General features: G+C 37.9%; 1 pseudogene; it reads right to left on the bottom strand.

Moving 5' to 3' along the window:
- Positions 1–2,501: 2,501 nt before the first annotated feature.
- Positions 2,502–15,392, bottom strand: part of LOC102473321 (methyltransferase-like protein 6) — a 34,945-nt pseudogene continuing 22,054 nt past the window's right edge.

Genomic DNA, 15,392 nt, shown 5'->3' with positions numbered 1-15,392 from the left:
TTTCTTCTTTCTTTTCCCCTTGATTTCTTCCTCCAACCCTTCATTCCACTGACTAAACCTCCAGCTGATTTTCTCTTTATTTTTTTATTTTTATTTTTATTTTTATTTGCTTTTTTATTATTAGTAGTAATAGTAGTAGTATTACATTCAAACATTATACATCATTTATATTGTAAACAGACTTTACCCAGCATGATATACATCTCAGGCCAGTTGAAAATACTATACACATCTTCATCAACAGATAATAAACCATATCTGTGTCCCACAAACATCTTACTTCTCCATTTTCCTCCAAAATTACCTTTCCTGTGCTCTTCCCCTCCCACACTCTCCTTCCACTTTGTTTCTAGTGTCCATAACAATTTTTATGTCCTCCAGTCTCTCTTTCATAGCCTGTTTGCTTTACTCAGCAACAAATCTTCCACATTTGTCCACTTTCTATCAAATTCCAGGACCTTGTTGGGTTTTTTTATGGCTAAATAATACTCCATAGAGTATATGTGCACACTTTTTTCAATCCATTCATCCATTTGTGAACATTTGGGTTGGTTTCATGCCTTAGCACTCATGAATGGTGCTGCAGTAAATATAATTGTGCAAGCACTTTTGTGACTGAGTGTTCTCCTGTCCTTTGGGTAGAAACCCAGGAGTAGAATTGCTGAATCATATGGTAGTTTTATTTGTAGATCTTTAAGGAACCTCCATATTGTCCTCCACAGTGGTTAGACCAGTTTATGTTCCCACCAACAGTGTAAGAGTGTTCCTCTTTCACTACATCCCCACCAGCATTTATCATTTTTTTTTTTAATCTTTGCTATTCCAACTAGGGCTAGGTGTTATCTCATTGCGGTTTTGATCTGCATCTCCCTTATGATGAGGGATGTTGAGCATTTTTTCATATGCTTTTTGTCTGTTCATATGTCTTCCTTAGAAGTTGTTTATTCAGCTTGTTTACGCCACTTGAGTTCTCTATGTATTCTGGTTATCAGCCCCTTATCTGAGGCACAGTTAACAAATATTCTCTCCCATTCCATGGGTTGTTTATTCACAGTAATTATGGTGTCCTTTGCTGTGCAGAAACTTCTTAATCTGATGTAATCTCACCTGTCTATTTGGGGAATATTGTCTGTGCTTTGGAGATCTTACTTAAGAAGTCTTTGGCTGCCTCCATGTCTCCCCGAATTTCCCCAGGGTTTTCCACCAGTAGTTTTATAGTTTGCAGTCTTAGGTTTAGATCTTTGATCCATTTTGAGTTGATTTGTTTTTAATGCTGACAGATGGGGGTTCAGATTCATCTTTGGGCAGGTGGATACCCAGTTTTTCCAGTACCATTTCCTAAAGAGATTTTCATTTTCCCACTGGATTGACTGCTACTCTTGTCAAAGATCAGTTGGCTGTATGTGTTGGGGTTTATTTCTGGGGTCTCTACTCTGTTCCATTGGTCTTCATGTCTGCTTTTGTGTCAGTACCATGCTGTTTCGATTATCACAGCTTTGTATTATATTTTGGGGTCAAGAAGGGAGATCCCCTCAACACACACACACACCACTCTTCATGTGCAGGATGGCTTTGGCAATACAGGGTCTTTTATGATTCCAGACAAATTCTATGATTGCCTTTTCTAGATCTGTGAAGAATGTCTCTTGTAATTTTATAGGGATTGCATTAAATATGTAGATTAATTTGGGAAGGACTACCATTTTGATTATATTAATTCTGTCATTTCAGAAACATGGGATGTCTTTCCACTTTTTTGTGTCCTTTTCAATTTTCTTTTTAAGGTTTTCATAGTTTTCCTTATAAAGGTCTTTGACTTCCTTGGTTAGTTTATTCCTAGTTATCTTGTACTTCTTGTGGTTATGGTAAAAGGGATTACTTTCTTCAGTTCTGTCTCTGTCTGTTTGTTGTTTGTATATAGAAATGCTATAAATTTTGGTAAGTTAATTTTGTGCCCTGCCACTTTACTGTATGCATTTATTACTTCGAGACATTTTCTCATGGATGCTATTGGGTCTTCTTTGTATACTATCATGCCATCTGCAAATAGAGACAATTTTAGCTCTTCTTTCCCTATTGGAATGCCTTTGATTTCCTTCTCTTGTCTGAATGCATTGGCTAGGACTTCCAGTACTATATTGAATAGGAGCAGAGAAAGTGGGCAGCCTTGTCTTGTACTAGTATAATATAATATACATAATGTATAATCTATATATTTATTGCATTCAGTATAATGTTAGCTGTAGGTTTTTCATAAGTGGCTTTTATTATGCTGAGAAACAATCCTTCTATGCCAATTTTCCTGATTTTCTCTTTAATAGCAACAAAGATATGCATTAATTACATAGATAGGATTTTTTTGGTTTTTAATACAAAATTTATATATGCTTTTTAAAAATGAGAAAATAAAAATATATAAAATAAAATATGATTTTAAACTTGACTCTTCAAGGGGAGGCACAAATGTCAACCTTTTTGCAGGGTAGCAGGTTTAGAGGTATTCAGAATTTGCTCTGTAGAAAAGCTCTTGGCACACACAGACCTACTTTTTTATTCACCATCTCTCAAAAGACATATTCATTCACCACTTTCTCATAAGCTGTGTTCATAAAAAGCTGAGGCAGGAATTCATCAGTAAAAAACAAATACAGTCCGTTTCATTTTTTCTAACATAAAAATTTTCTCCAAGTTTGCTGCTGACTTTGAACCTAAGCGTGACATGGTCGTATAGCCTATAGTCACGAAACAGGGTACTTTTGTCTTGTTTTAATACTTTGTAATGTAAATGTTTTGTAAGACAAGGTGCATCTCATCAGGGTGAACAGCTGAGAGCACAAATACCTACATGACAACATCCACAGACGAGTGGTACATGGGGTTCAGTTTTAGTCAGATCACACTGGAACACCTTACACCTTTCTAGGTCATAGAAAGGATTTTACTGAACATATTCAACTGCGCTTGGAGAACAATCACAGGCATAGATGTAGATATTCAGATCTTCTTATGAAAGTGGGAATAAACAGTTCCCAACTCCACAGTCAACGCTAAGCATAGTCAATTTTTAACTTCAAATTCCCTACATAATCTTAGCTCCTCAAACTTCCTGGTGGTCCACTGTTTATCTTTGAAGAAATTAATACTATTTCTTCTGTAAATAAAATAAAATAAAATAATAAGGTCCCAGTTCTTCTGAGCCTCTTTTTCTAGTTTTTGCTGCTTAAAAGCACACACCAAAGTTTGGGCTTTTTAGTGTCTCCTCTTCTTCAGAGCTGAGAGTCTTTGCTGACATCAGGAGAATAGGGTGCTTCACAGGAGAAATAATGAGCTTAGTGATTCTAGAACTGTTCTTTAAAACTTTAGGTTCATTTTGGAACAGTTCCTTAAAAGACTGGGTTAGTGGTTCTGGAACAGTTCTTTAGGATTCTGGTTTTGATTTCTCAAACATTTATGAGATGCTGGCTCTACACAAAACCCTGCCCGCTACACCAGAGGTCACAGAGAAGACCAAGACACAATGGCTACATTCAGAGAGTTGACAGGCAGTGATTAGGGTGCTCCTGCACCTAATTCTCATTCAAACCTCAATGAATCAACTATCTACTACAATAAATTGGTTTGGTTTAGAAAAAGAACCTCTCCCATGACTTGATTGAAAGACCTTGGGGAGAAGAGTCATTAATCTTTGGTCCCTATGAAAAATGTGACTTAAAAACAACCAAAACTGGAAGCAAGTGTTCAACTGCCAGACATATGTGGGGTCATCATTTTCTAAGGGTCAAAACTCTTTTTTCCAGGGAGAGACAGAGGGGGAAAGATTGGGAGGCTTGAGTCTCTGATCACATGTCCAAAGGATGTCTCAGAAGCCAGAGGGAGCATAGCTCTCTAGAGACTGAAGCCCTCCCATCACCATCACAGCACAAATTAAGTTGAAAGACCCAGTGTGCAGTACCAGCAGATGGCATAGTGGTTACTTCACTGGACTCCCACGTGGTCTGCCATGGTTTGAGTCCTGAATTTGCAGCATAAAACTCACTTTGGTGCACATGTGTATGTGCCCGTGATCCCCAGAGCAGAGTGGAGGAGAGTGGAGAAAGGATTGCAGTATAGCCGTCCCCACTCCCCAGGGAGAGGGATTTCTTGCTTTCTGGCTCTCTCTTTCTGGTGAACTCATGTGCCCTATAGCAAAAATCTCTGTCAAAAAAAAAAAAAAAAAAAGATCCAGTGACACGTGGCAAAAATCCCCAAGATCTATTTCCCTGAAGCCATTGTGGGTAAGCTATGCCTCATGGGCCGGCCCCCCCACAGCCTGCAGAGGGCTATCAGATCTGAGTTAATAGCCTTCACCATGCTCTGGGCATACTGTTGTCAGTTCTTAGGGTTGCTGGTAGGGGCAAGGCAGGCAGGGCAGGGTGTACTCAATCCTGGGTCAGACCAGATCTTAGAGACATAGATAAATTTCTAGGATCTGTTTCCGTTTTAACAATTTGCATTGAAAGCAACTGTTTTCTATACAATGATTTATGTAGAATTATACAAGAAAGAATATTAGTATAGAATTTTAGGTCTGTTTGAATATCCTTGCTAATTATTATTATAGAGAACAGTTTACAAATAATATAGTAATGCAAAAGAAATTCCTACTGGCTTTAAATTGAACTTCTAATAAGTGTTTTGAGCTAAAACATTTTTGCTGATTTTTATAATATTACATAATGACTAAGCATCTTTATTTCACTTTGTTTTATGGCTAATAAATGTCATATTGGAAAAAGTCTAGTTGTCTACTTATCAAATACTTTCTGAGAGAAAGCAACAGATAATCTTTGGGAGATAAACAGAGAGCTATGTTTTCAATTTATTTACTACAATTTTGTTATTAAAATATTTAAAAATAGTTGATGGGTCAAGGATTTTGAATGGCACCTTATAAGACACACAAAATTTATTTACAAAATAAATTAGTAGGCTTTATTATATATGAGAAACTGTTCCAGGGATACAAAAATGATCCAGTTAAAGCTCTATCCTACAGAAACACAATGTATTACACTGAGAAAACATATCTTTAATGCACTCAAACACAAGGCAAACTTGTAGAAACAGAGAAAACACTATGAGCATTTGGAAGAGGAAAAGATTATTCCCCACTGAGAGTTGTATATGTATATAAATATGGTGGTGGGAAGGAGGAGGTGACTTTAGGCTGTGTCTTGAAGAATAAGTAACATACACGAATACGATAAAACAGCATTTAGAAAGAGGCTAAGCCTTTCCACAAGAACTTTCTGAAGGAGCCCTGACAAAATATGCATAATAGTAAAAGGCATCAAAGATGAATAATACCAATTGTGTATTATATTAACAAACAAATTTAGGTTTGTTAAAAAAAAAATAGTACATGAAACATGCACACCCAGAGTCATAGAATATCTGCATGTATTGACGTCTCAACAGTAACCTATAGTCATAGCATGTCTGCGTGTGCTGACGTCTCGACGGTAACCTATAGTCATAGCATGTCTGCGTGTGCTGGCGTCTCCAGAGTAATATAGTCATAGCACGTCTGCGTGTGCTGACGTCTCGACGGTAATCTATAGTCATAGCATGTCTGCATGTACTGACATCTAGACAGTAACTTATGTATAGTAGGCACCAAATAACTACTAAATAAAAGAAATGAAGAAATAAATGAATTGATTTATAAGATTATGTGAATTTATTATCTTTTATTTTTATTTACAAAGGATGTCTGTACTCACCAGTCAGAGAGGAGAAAGTCCCTTACAGTGGGGTGCATTTTTTTTTTAGAATTATTTATAAATAAATTATTATTTATTTATTTTGATTATTATTTTTCACATGAGTTTTGCCAGAAAAAGACAGAGAGAGAGAGAGTAAGCAAACTGCTAGGTCTAGGACTTGAACTATGATTAGCCACGTGGGAATTCCAATGCCTTAATCACCATGCCACCTGCTAGACCCAACAGTGGGGTACTTTCTATAGTCCATTTGTCTTCCCCTAAGGATTGTGATTTGAATCGTGGTCAGCCCTATGGAATCCAGCTCCCCATGGACAGCACTTAACCACTCTGCTATAGGAAAAACACTATTCTCTTTTTGTTTTTACAAATTTATTTATTCCTAATCCTGGTGATTCCAATATTGCAAAACAGTGAAACACACCGTGCACTATCAAACTGGGCTTTATCACATGTTTAAAGAACACATTCATTTTACATATAATATTGTTAAATCTTTCATTGCCATAAATAGGAAAGAAGACATTTCTATGGTGGACTCCTAGGAAACTGGGTAGGTCATGTCTGTCTGTAAAAAAGTATAGAGACAGGACTCTAGGCACTCTTATTCCTCTGATTCTATTAACATCTCTTTTGTCCCCATTTTTAAAAATTATTTTATTTAACATTTATTTATTCATTTATTGTTAATTTGACCAGAGAGGAACAGAGCGAACTAGAGAGAGAGAGAGAGAGAGAGTAAGCTGCCAGGTCTGAGACTTGAACCACAGTCAGCCATGTGGGAGTCCAGCATCCTTAACCACCATACCACCTGCCGACCTGCCTCCATGAGTTTACACATATGTAGTGAGATGCATGATTTGTATGGCTTGGACTTTAAGTGCTCATTCCTGCCATAATTGCTTTATTAGTTTAGCTACCCCATTGGGAAGATTATTTCCCACTGTGGTTATACAAATTTGTTTACAAGTCTATATAATTAGAACTTAAATTATGCTGCCATGGGTAAAAATAGTAGCAAGTAGACTTTCATGGATTCCTTCGAGATCAGCTAAAATGATGAATCAATATACCCAAGGAAATATAAGAAAGTTTGTTCTTCAGAATTTTCGTATGAAATTCTCAGATGCTTTAAAGTTTTATCTCTTTATATGAGATAATTAAAGACAGATTTAGTAACAGGAACAAACTCTACAATAGCACATTATTTTTGAGGACTGTTAATGCAGCTATCATATATCAGAGCCAGCCAGATGCAGGGAGTGAGACTATCTAAAGAATAGAAATAAGAACACTCAAGAAGCATAAAAGCAATAGTTTATTTTGGGGGGGACTGAAAGTAGTATATATAAAACAAAAGCTAAAATTATAGATAAAATATACACTTATGGGAGAGAATCAAGTAGACTTGGTAGGATAGTTTTCAACAATACAAAACAAAGGAGACACATAAAAATAAATGAATAAAACCTGAATGAAGTTTTCCTTCCCTAATTTACTCCCCTGCTGCTTCAGACATTCTATTTGTTTATTTACTTATTTATTTAAATTGCTAGAGACAGAGAGAAAGAGAAAGCACCCTGCAATGGGGCATGGTCACATCGCAATCCCTTCTCTTACATTTCTCCCCCTTCAGAGATCTGGAGCACACGCACATGCCCAACATGTTTTTCAAGCCACTGGGGCTGGGATTCCAACTGTGGTTGGCCATATGGGATCCAGCTGCATCCAGGTTATAGGGATGCAGAATGGAATAGCAGTAAACACTGCTCAGGTGAAGCTGGGTTCATATGGAAGATTATAGGTTTGGTTTTCTGGCTCACCTGTATACTGCAGGTGCACATGTTCATGATCCTGGCTGGTTGGGATGGCTTAGGAAGGGGAATGATAGCATGAGAGTCTTTGGAGAATTGAGAATGTCTTGGGACCAGCAGTTAATGTAATGGCTATGTCGCTGGACTCCCACGTAGTCTACCGCAGTTCGAGTCCCGGACCTGGTGGCTTAAACTCACGCCGGGCGCATGTGCGTGCGTGCCCAAGATCCCGAGAGGAGAATGGAGGAGAAGGGATTGCGGCATGGCCATCCCCCCTGGGGGGTGATTTCTCACTTTCTGTCTCTGTCTGGTGAGTGCACATGTCCTATAGCAAAAACAAAAACAAAAACGAAAACAAAACCTCTCCAAAAAAAAAAAAAAAAAAAGAATTGAGAATGTCTTTTTGTTTTTGCTCTCACTTTCCTCTCTCTGTCTCTCACTCTCATGATATAAATACACTTTAAGAAAAAAAAGCAAAACCTGTCTTCTGACACTAATTATAAATCACTCATAATTTTATCAATTTAGTTCCATTTACAAGTGGTGAAAGATGGAAAAATTTGCCAGCTGATCTGTAACCTCACACACACCACCTCCAATAAATGCTATAACTCCTCTCAAAAATAGACAAGATTTTATGATAATTTCAAACATAAAAGGCAAAGTCCAAAGCAAACAAATAATGAGGAAATGCATCATAAAAGATGCAATGTAAGGAACAGAAGAAAACTTCCCAAAAAATGGCAAGCAGTTATTGTCAAAGAGAAAAATATTTATAGCATTCCTATAGCTTGAAGATAGAGAACACTATGAAAATTAAAACTATGAAAAACAAAACAAGAGGTCTTAAAAATTCAGAAATACAATTGCTAAATAAAATATACTGGAAGAAAAATTGGAAGTCTGGAATACTCTTGGGAGAGACAGCCAAAATCGATATAAATGGATGCCTCTGGGGTAGAAACTCTCCAAAATGCTCACAGCCAGAGAGCAATGAAGCAATGACTGCAAGATTCTGACAGTAGGAAACGTGTCCCTAGAATTCTGAAGCCAGTTATGTGTTCTTGCAAGTATAGTGGATAAAAACACCCCACGAGCTTTACTTTAATCTCTTACTGAGTCATAAAAACTAGTTAAGCTAGACAGAAAGTAAAAGACCAAAGAATGTGAAGATACAGCAAAATGAATGATGCTGAAAATTAACCTTATTTAAATAAAATGAAAGTATAATTTAACAAAATCTGTGGGGACCAACAGGTTGTGTGGTGGTTAAGCTGCTGGATTCACACCCAGCCAACCATAGTTTGAGTCCCAGACCCAGTGACTTGGAAAGCATGCCTGGCACATGCACATGTATGTCCAAAATCCCAAAAGGAGAAAGGAGGAGAAATGCTTGTGTCATGGCCACCCCTTCAGGGAGGGATTTCTCATTTTCCCTCTCTGTCTCTCTGGTGAGTGCACTCACCCTATAGCAAAATCCAAAAGGAAAAAGAAACAAAAAATCTGTATATTATAAAGGGAGAATGCTTTTTTAAAGTATTCACCATGTAATCTTAATATAACTAAAAATATCAATCCATATGGAAAGTTTAAGAAAAAATATCTAGTCATCTTCTATTAAATATGGATATGAAGAGTCACTATTTTAAGTTAAATCATAAAAGAAAAACTAAGTCTTATCTCTTTGTATCTTCATCCTCATTTGTTATTATGTTTGCTGTTTTTAATATAGAAATTTATTCTGGAACTAATAACCCTCTTAATGAAATTTTAAGTATTTATCTATAATTTTACTTCTGGCTATTTTATTTCATTAAATTAGATAGTCAAGGGCTGGCAGGTAGTGAGTGGTGGTGACGGGCACTGGACTTTCACATGCCCAACATTGGCTCGAGTCCTGGATATGGCAGCTTAATCTCTCACTTTCTTTTTTTTTTTTTCTCTCTCTCTCTGTCCCTCTCTGGTCAAATTAAAATGAATGAATAAAATTAAATAAAATAACTCTTTAAAAAATGCTTTAAAAATGTAATCATAGTATAGTGTGGTGAAAAATCCTTTTTGCATATAACATCATTTGTATCAATTTATCTTTCTCTTTACACATCTATTAATTTTCTCATTTCTCTGGAGAAATACTAGAATAGTATTTACCAATGAATAACAATATTTCTATTTTAGTTTTGTCGACGGAAAAATATAACCAGCTGTAAAATTAATAAATAATGCGGTTTATTTCCAAGCCAACTGTGTAACCTAGGCCTGAGAAGAGGCATACATGCGTTTTTCTCGGGGTGATCACGTACAGAGGTTCCTTTTATTTGATTTCCCATTGGTCTGGCCCAAAAAGGCGGGACATGTAGAAGGGAGGCGCTTGTAGGTTATAGGTGGGGTTCCACAAATTCTTAGGTCCGTGATTGGAAGGGAAGATCCCTGTCTGTCTTAGTAAAAGAAAGGCTTAATCTTCATCTCAAGGAAAAGGGAAGTTCTGTGTCTTGGGAAGGGATAAGCAAAAGGATACACTAATCAGTTCAAATATACATCTCAAAGATACTATGCCAGGAACAGGAGGTAGGGAGAATCCTGTTAATAGAAAGTGAATGGTCTGTTAATGTTTGTGGGCATGGCTTCCCCTTTTGAAAAGATTTTGGAAAAGTAGGAAAAGTAGTCAGACTTCTGTCCACAGTTTCATTTCTAGGTAGTGAGATTTTGTTAATTATTTTCTTTACTTTTTTTAAAATTATTTTCTTTTTAAAAAGTAACTTTTGACCAACTGATAGCATGTTAGTTAAGGTGTTGGTCTCTCACATGCCAGACAGCAGTTCCAGTCCAGGACCTGACAGCTTACTTAGCTTACTTTCCCACTTTCCTCCCTCTCTAGCCTCTCTCTCTCTCTCTCTCTATCTCTGTGTGTGTGTGTGTGTGTCTCTCCAGTAAGCACATGTGTCCTGTAGCAAATTAAAAAAATAATAATGATAAATAATTTTTAAAGTAGCCTTTTTATTAAATATTTTATAATTGGAAGTTTATCTTAACTTTGCAAAACGCAAACATGAAAGTTTTATTTAAAAAAGTACATTCACTGAAAACCTCTACAATCTGCCATAGCATTGGAAGTGCTAGCTTATTCCAGTATAATGAAACAATATGATGATTTTAAGTGAGGTGGTAGCATGGTGCATTGGCATGTGAATGACTGCTAATTTCTGTACTCTGGTGTTTGTGCTTAGTAATCTATAGAAAGACATTTGCCTAGAGGCCAGCTGGCAGCACAGTGGCAAGTCAAGTGGACCCAGATGGGAAAGGTCCTGATTTCATGGCCCGGGACCTCCGTGAGCTCACTGAATGCAAGCATACACCTATGACGTGGCAGGCTGAGGCTGGAGATGGATCATAAGGTAGAGACTCCACTGGGGATGCTTGTCCCCCTGTCTGTCTGTCTCTCTCTCATGGAAAAAAAAAACAAAACCCTATTTTTACAAAAGTTATTTAAAAGTTATGATTTATTTCTTTAACAACAACAACAGCAACAAGAACAACAACAAAAAAACAGTAGTTTATTCATATGTCCTTAACAATGCTATAGATAGAGAATATAGAAAAACCAGGGCCAGTAGGTGGCATGGTGGTTAAGGCACTGGATTTCCACATGGCCAACTCTGTGGTTCGAGTCCTGGACCAGTGGCTTCAATTACACACTGGAAGCATGCACACATATGCCCAAAATCCCAAGAGAAGAGTAAAGAAAAAGGGATTGCTGCATGGCCATTCCCCTAAAGGGTGATTTTTCACTTTCCTTCTCTCTCTGTCTCTCTGGTGAGCACATGTACCCAATAACAAAAATAAAAAGAAAAGAAAAGAAAAGAATGAATAGAAAGGAAGAGAAAAGAAGAAACATAGGAAATGTGAGACTTTCGTTTACAGCATAACTGCTACACTCTAACTCACTCAGGTGCATTTGCCCAGTTAGATGGACCCTGCTTCTGTTTTGAACATGCTCAACTTTGGAGTTGGAAGTCATCAGAACCTGTAGCTCTGCAGACCTGCTGACCCTTTGCCTCCCTCGGGCCCCATTGGACTCCTATCCAAGATTCCATATACTGTTTTTGTGTCTATCACTATCGTCTGTTCCTTGGATGACCACTATTTATCTATATGTTGGTATAATGTCTATCCCTGTCCTTCTGGGGACTACTTCCTTTTGACTGCTACTTCCTTATTCAGTTTTCCGGCCCTTCCATCCCCAGTCTTCTCCAACCACATACTGTAAGTTGAGCACTGACTGTAACAAAATGCACAACAGTTGTAATTCTCATCTCTCTCTCCTCAGATTTTGAGGACCCAGAGAAAAATAAGTCACAGTGTTTAAGCTTGTTGACTGTATTCCACAGTAATGTCCTCAGTGCCATCAATAAGAACTTGAATGGATTAATTAGTGACCTTTTGTGCCCTCCACTCTTCTTCCTTAGTTTTAACTAAGGACTGGACTATTTTTTTCTTTTCTTTTTTCCCTCTTAATTGTAAGAGAGCACATGTGCTTACTAGAGAAGACTGAGAGACAGAAAAAGAAAGAGACAAAGAGAGGGAGAAATGCCCCCTCCCCATCCTCTGAATAAGGGATGGTCATACTTTAATCTCTTCTCTATTTCTCCATTCTGGAGGGATTTGGGACATGTTTGCACATACACCCAAAGTGTTCTTTCAGTCTCTGGGACTGGGATTTGATCCATGGCTGCCAGTGGGGTCTGGCTCCTTTAACCATTAGGCCACAGGGCTGGCCCAGTGACTACTTCTTCTGTAAGGAGAAATAATAACTACTTCAGAGTTATTTTGCATATGATTTTCATTACATAATCTTGTTCTAAATTTTCATTTTCCTATACAACCCAACAGAAATATCAAAAGCATTCCAATGCCAGCAGAAAAAAAAAAAAAAAAGAAAAAGAAAAAAACAGGCCTGGGGCCAGCTATGGTACATGAGCAATGATTTGTCAACCATTGGTTTTAAAAATCACAGGTGCCACAAATAAGACATTTGCAATCTTTGCCTTAGGCACCTTTACCTTTAAAGAGGTTATTTCAGAATATCAAAGATATTCTTATTTGAATATGTAAATATTTAGATCTAATCCCTTGTGATAATAACCTTTCCTTCCCTTAATGCAGAAGTAGAATCTCCTCAACTTTCACCCTCCTTAACTGCTCTAGTCTAGTGAGCAGTGTTATTTTAGATGTAAACTACCAAATTCAAAACTTTGCAAAATTTAACCTGCGTATAGGAACTATATTTTCCTTTCGTTGTCATTGTTATTGTGCTCATACTTCATGGAATTTTACTAGTGAATGATAGAGTTAATGGCTCATTTATAACAAAGTATTTTTTGAAATTTGTAGCTATCTTAATTTTATTTTCTATTTTTGGCCACCTAGCCCCAGTTTACCACTAAGCCCCCTGTGCAGCCCAGGATGTGGGAGGAGGAGCTGCCTCAGTGGTGCATGCGATCTTCCATAGCACTTTATATTCTAGTTTCTCAACTCTGCCTCCAGCCATCTAGGGACCAGAGAGGGTTGGATATGTGGAGCTAAGCATTTGAACATGGTGAAGCTCAGAGGAATTCTCTCTCCAGGCTTCCTTCAGCAATCAATGTAGAGAAACTCCTCTCTGTAAATCTGAACCTGTAAGTCCCATTGTGGATGCCACACTGCCACCCACAGTCAAGGAGGGAAACTTGCACAGAACTAAGTTACATCCCAGGGAAGTAACCCTGAGGAAAGCTTCAGAGAACCATGTAAGTATTGACTACATCCAGAGCCGTTTTGAATTGAGGGCCTTCTGATTCCTGCACACCTTGGATGACAGACTTGTAGACCCTGAAACTGATGGTTGCAGACAGCAGAGCCAGGATGAGGTGAGAAGTCACACTGATGAAGGCTATCAGGGAAAGCAGCATGATCAGGGTGGTGCCCAAGACAAATCCGGTCTTCTCTTCTCGCGGGAAAATTAGATTGTGCACCGTGTAGAAAAAGCAGCTCCTCGTCCTCAGGGTGGCCGGCGCGGGTGGTTCCGCAGTTTCCAAAACACCATTAATTAGTTATAATGTTGTCATGTTGCGAAGGAGCATGCTCCTGTCAGCCTGAGCCTGCATTCCAAGGTTTGCTTTGTTTTGTTTAATCTGGTGTTTTCTTCTCCCCTCCCTCCCCTTTATCCTCAGTATCAAGAATTGTTGGACTGAAACCGAGCTGCTCTCTTAGAATCTGTTAGAATAAAGGAAGAATCAATTTAGTAGGATAAATCAATACTGTAATGGTGGTCAAGCTTTTATTTATAGCTTGAAAGGGGAAAGATTGGAGGTAAAGGAGACAATGAAAAAACACATCTCTTGGGTCCTTCTGTGTGATTTTCAAGGACTAATTTTCCACAGTTTCCCATTATAGTTTTGTCCTTATTTTTAAGCAAAGAAACAATGATTAATTTAGGAAGAAATGTTTTGGGGACAGGATTGGAATCCCTTCCCTGGGGTTTTGTGCAGTCCCTCAATCCCATCTTCCTGCCCCACGACGTGAGCAACTAATCCTGATACTCTTCTTTGCTTATTGATACCACTTTCCACTCTATGAATAATTTATAGACGATAGTGCTCATTCTTGATTCCTAGAATGCCATCTGATGAATGAGAGTGGAAATACAAAATGTCCTGGAGAGAGAGTCAGGTCTCCCTCCCCCTGCCTCTCATTTCTAGGAGGGAAGGTTCTGGTGTGGAGGAGGGTGGTGTCTGTGGCTTCTCTTGGACCAGTTCTGAGTGTTAGTTTGGGAGCTCGTTCCTGAATATGCTCCTCTCCCTCTGCCTGACCACCTCAACCTGTTTAATAAATATGGTTGTACTTTTCTTCTTATAAAATAAAAGCCTGTAACTGCTATAAAATAAATAAAATTTTAAAATGGGCAATTGAATAGACAACTCTCCAAGGAAGACTTAATAAATGGTCAATAGGCATGTGAAAACTGTTTGAGGTCTCTTGTTATAAAAGAAATGCAAATTAAAATCACAGTGAGATAACACTTAACCTCATTTAGAATGGCTAGGATAAAAAAAAAAAAAGAATGACAAGGACCAGTAAGGCTGTGATGAAAAGGGTACCCTTTTACACTGTTGGTGGGAATGTAAATTAGTGTAATCTCTTTAGAAAACAATATGGAAGTTCCTCAGGTGGCATGGTGGTTAAGGCACTGGACACTCCCACATGGTCAACCACGATTCAATTCCAGGACCTGGTGGCTTGCTTTCTCACTTTCCCTCTTTCCTTGTGTGTGTGTGTGTGTGTGTGTCTCGTTGGTCAAATTAAAATAAAATGAATGAATGAATAAATAAAATTAAATACATAATTCTTTTTAAAAAAAAGCAAACCTATAAATAGAGTGACCAGAGGTGGTTAAGGCATTGGACACTCTCACATGGTCAACCATGGTTCAAATTCCCGACCTGGTGGCTTTCTCACTTTCTCTCTTTCTTTCTATCTCTCTCTGGTCAAATTAAAATAAATGAATGAGTAAATAAAAAATAAAAATTCTTTAAAAGAAAAAACCTAGGGGCCGGCAGGTGGTGTGATGGTTAAGGGCGCTGGACTCCCACACAGCTGACCATGGGTCAAGTCCCAGCCCTAGCGGCTTGCTTTCTCACTTTCCCCCTCTCTATCTTTCTCTCACTCTGTCCCTCTCTGGTAAAATTAAAATAAATAAATAAAATAAAGCTAAATGAAACAATTCTCTTAAAAAAAAAAAGAAAAAAAGAAAAAACCTACAAATAGAACTACCATATGA

This window comes from Tupaia chinensis, unplaced genomic scaffold, assembly GCF_000334495.1.
Source record: "Tupaia chinensis unplaced genomic scaffold, TupChi_1.0 Scaffold000045_1, whole genome shotgun sequence".
Taxonomy (NCBI): domain Eukaryota; kingdom Metazoa; phylum Chordata; class Mammalia; order Scandentia; family Tupaiidae; genus Tupaia; species Tupaia belangeri.
This window is presented reverse-complemented; position numbering and strand designations above follow the sequence as displayed.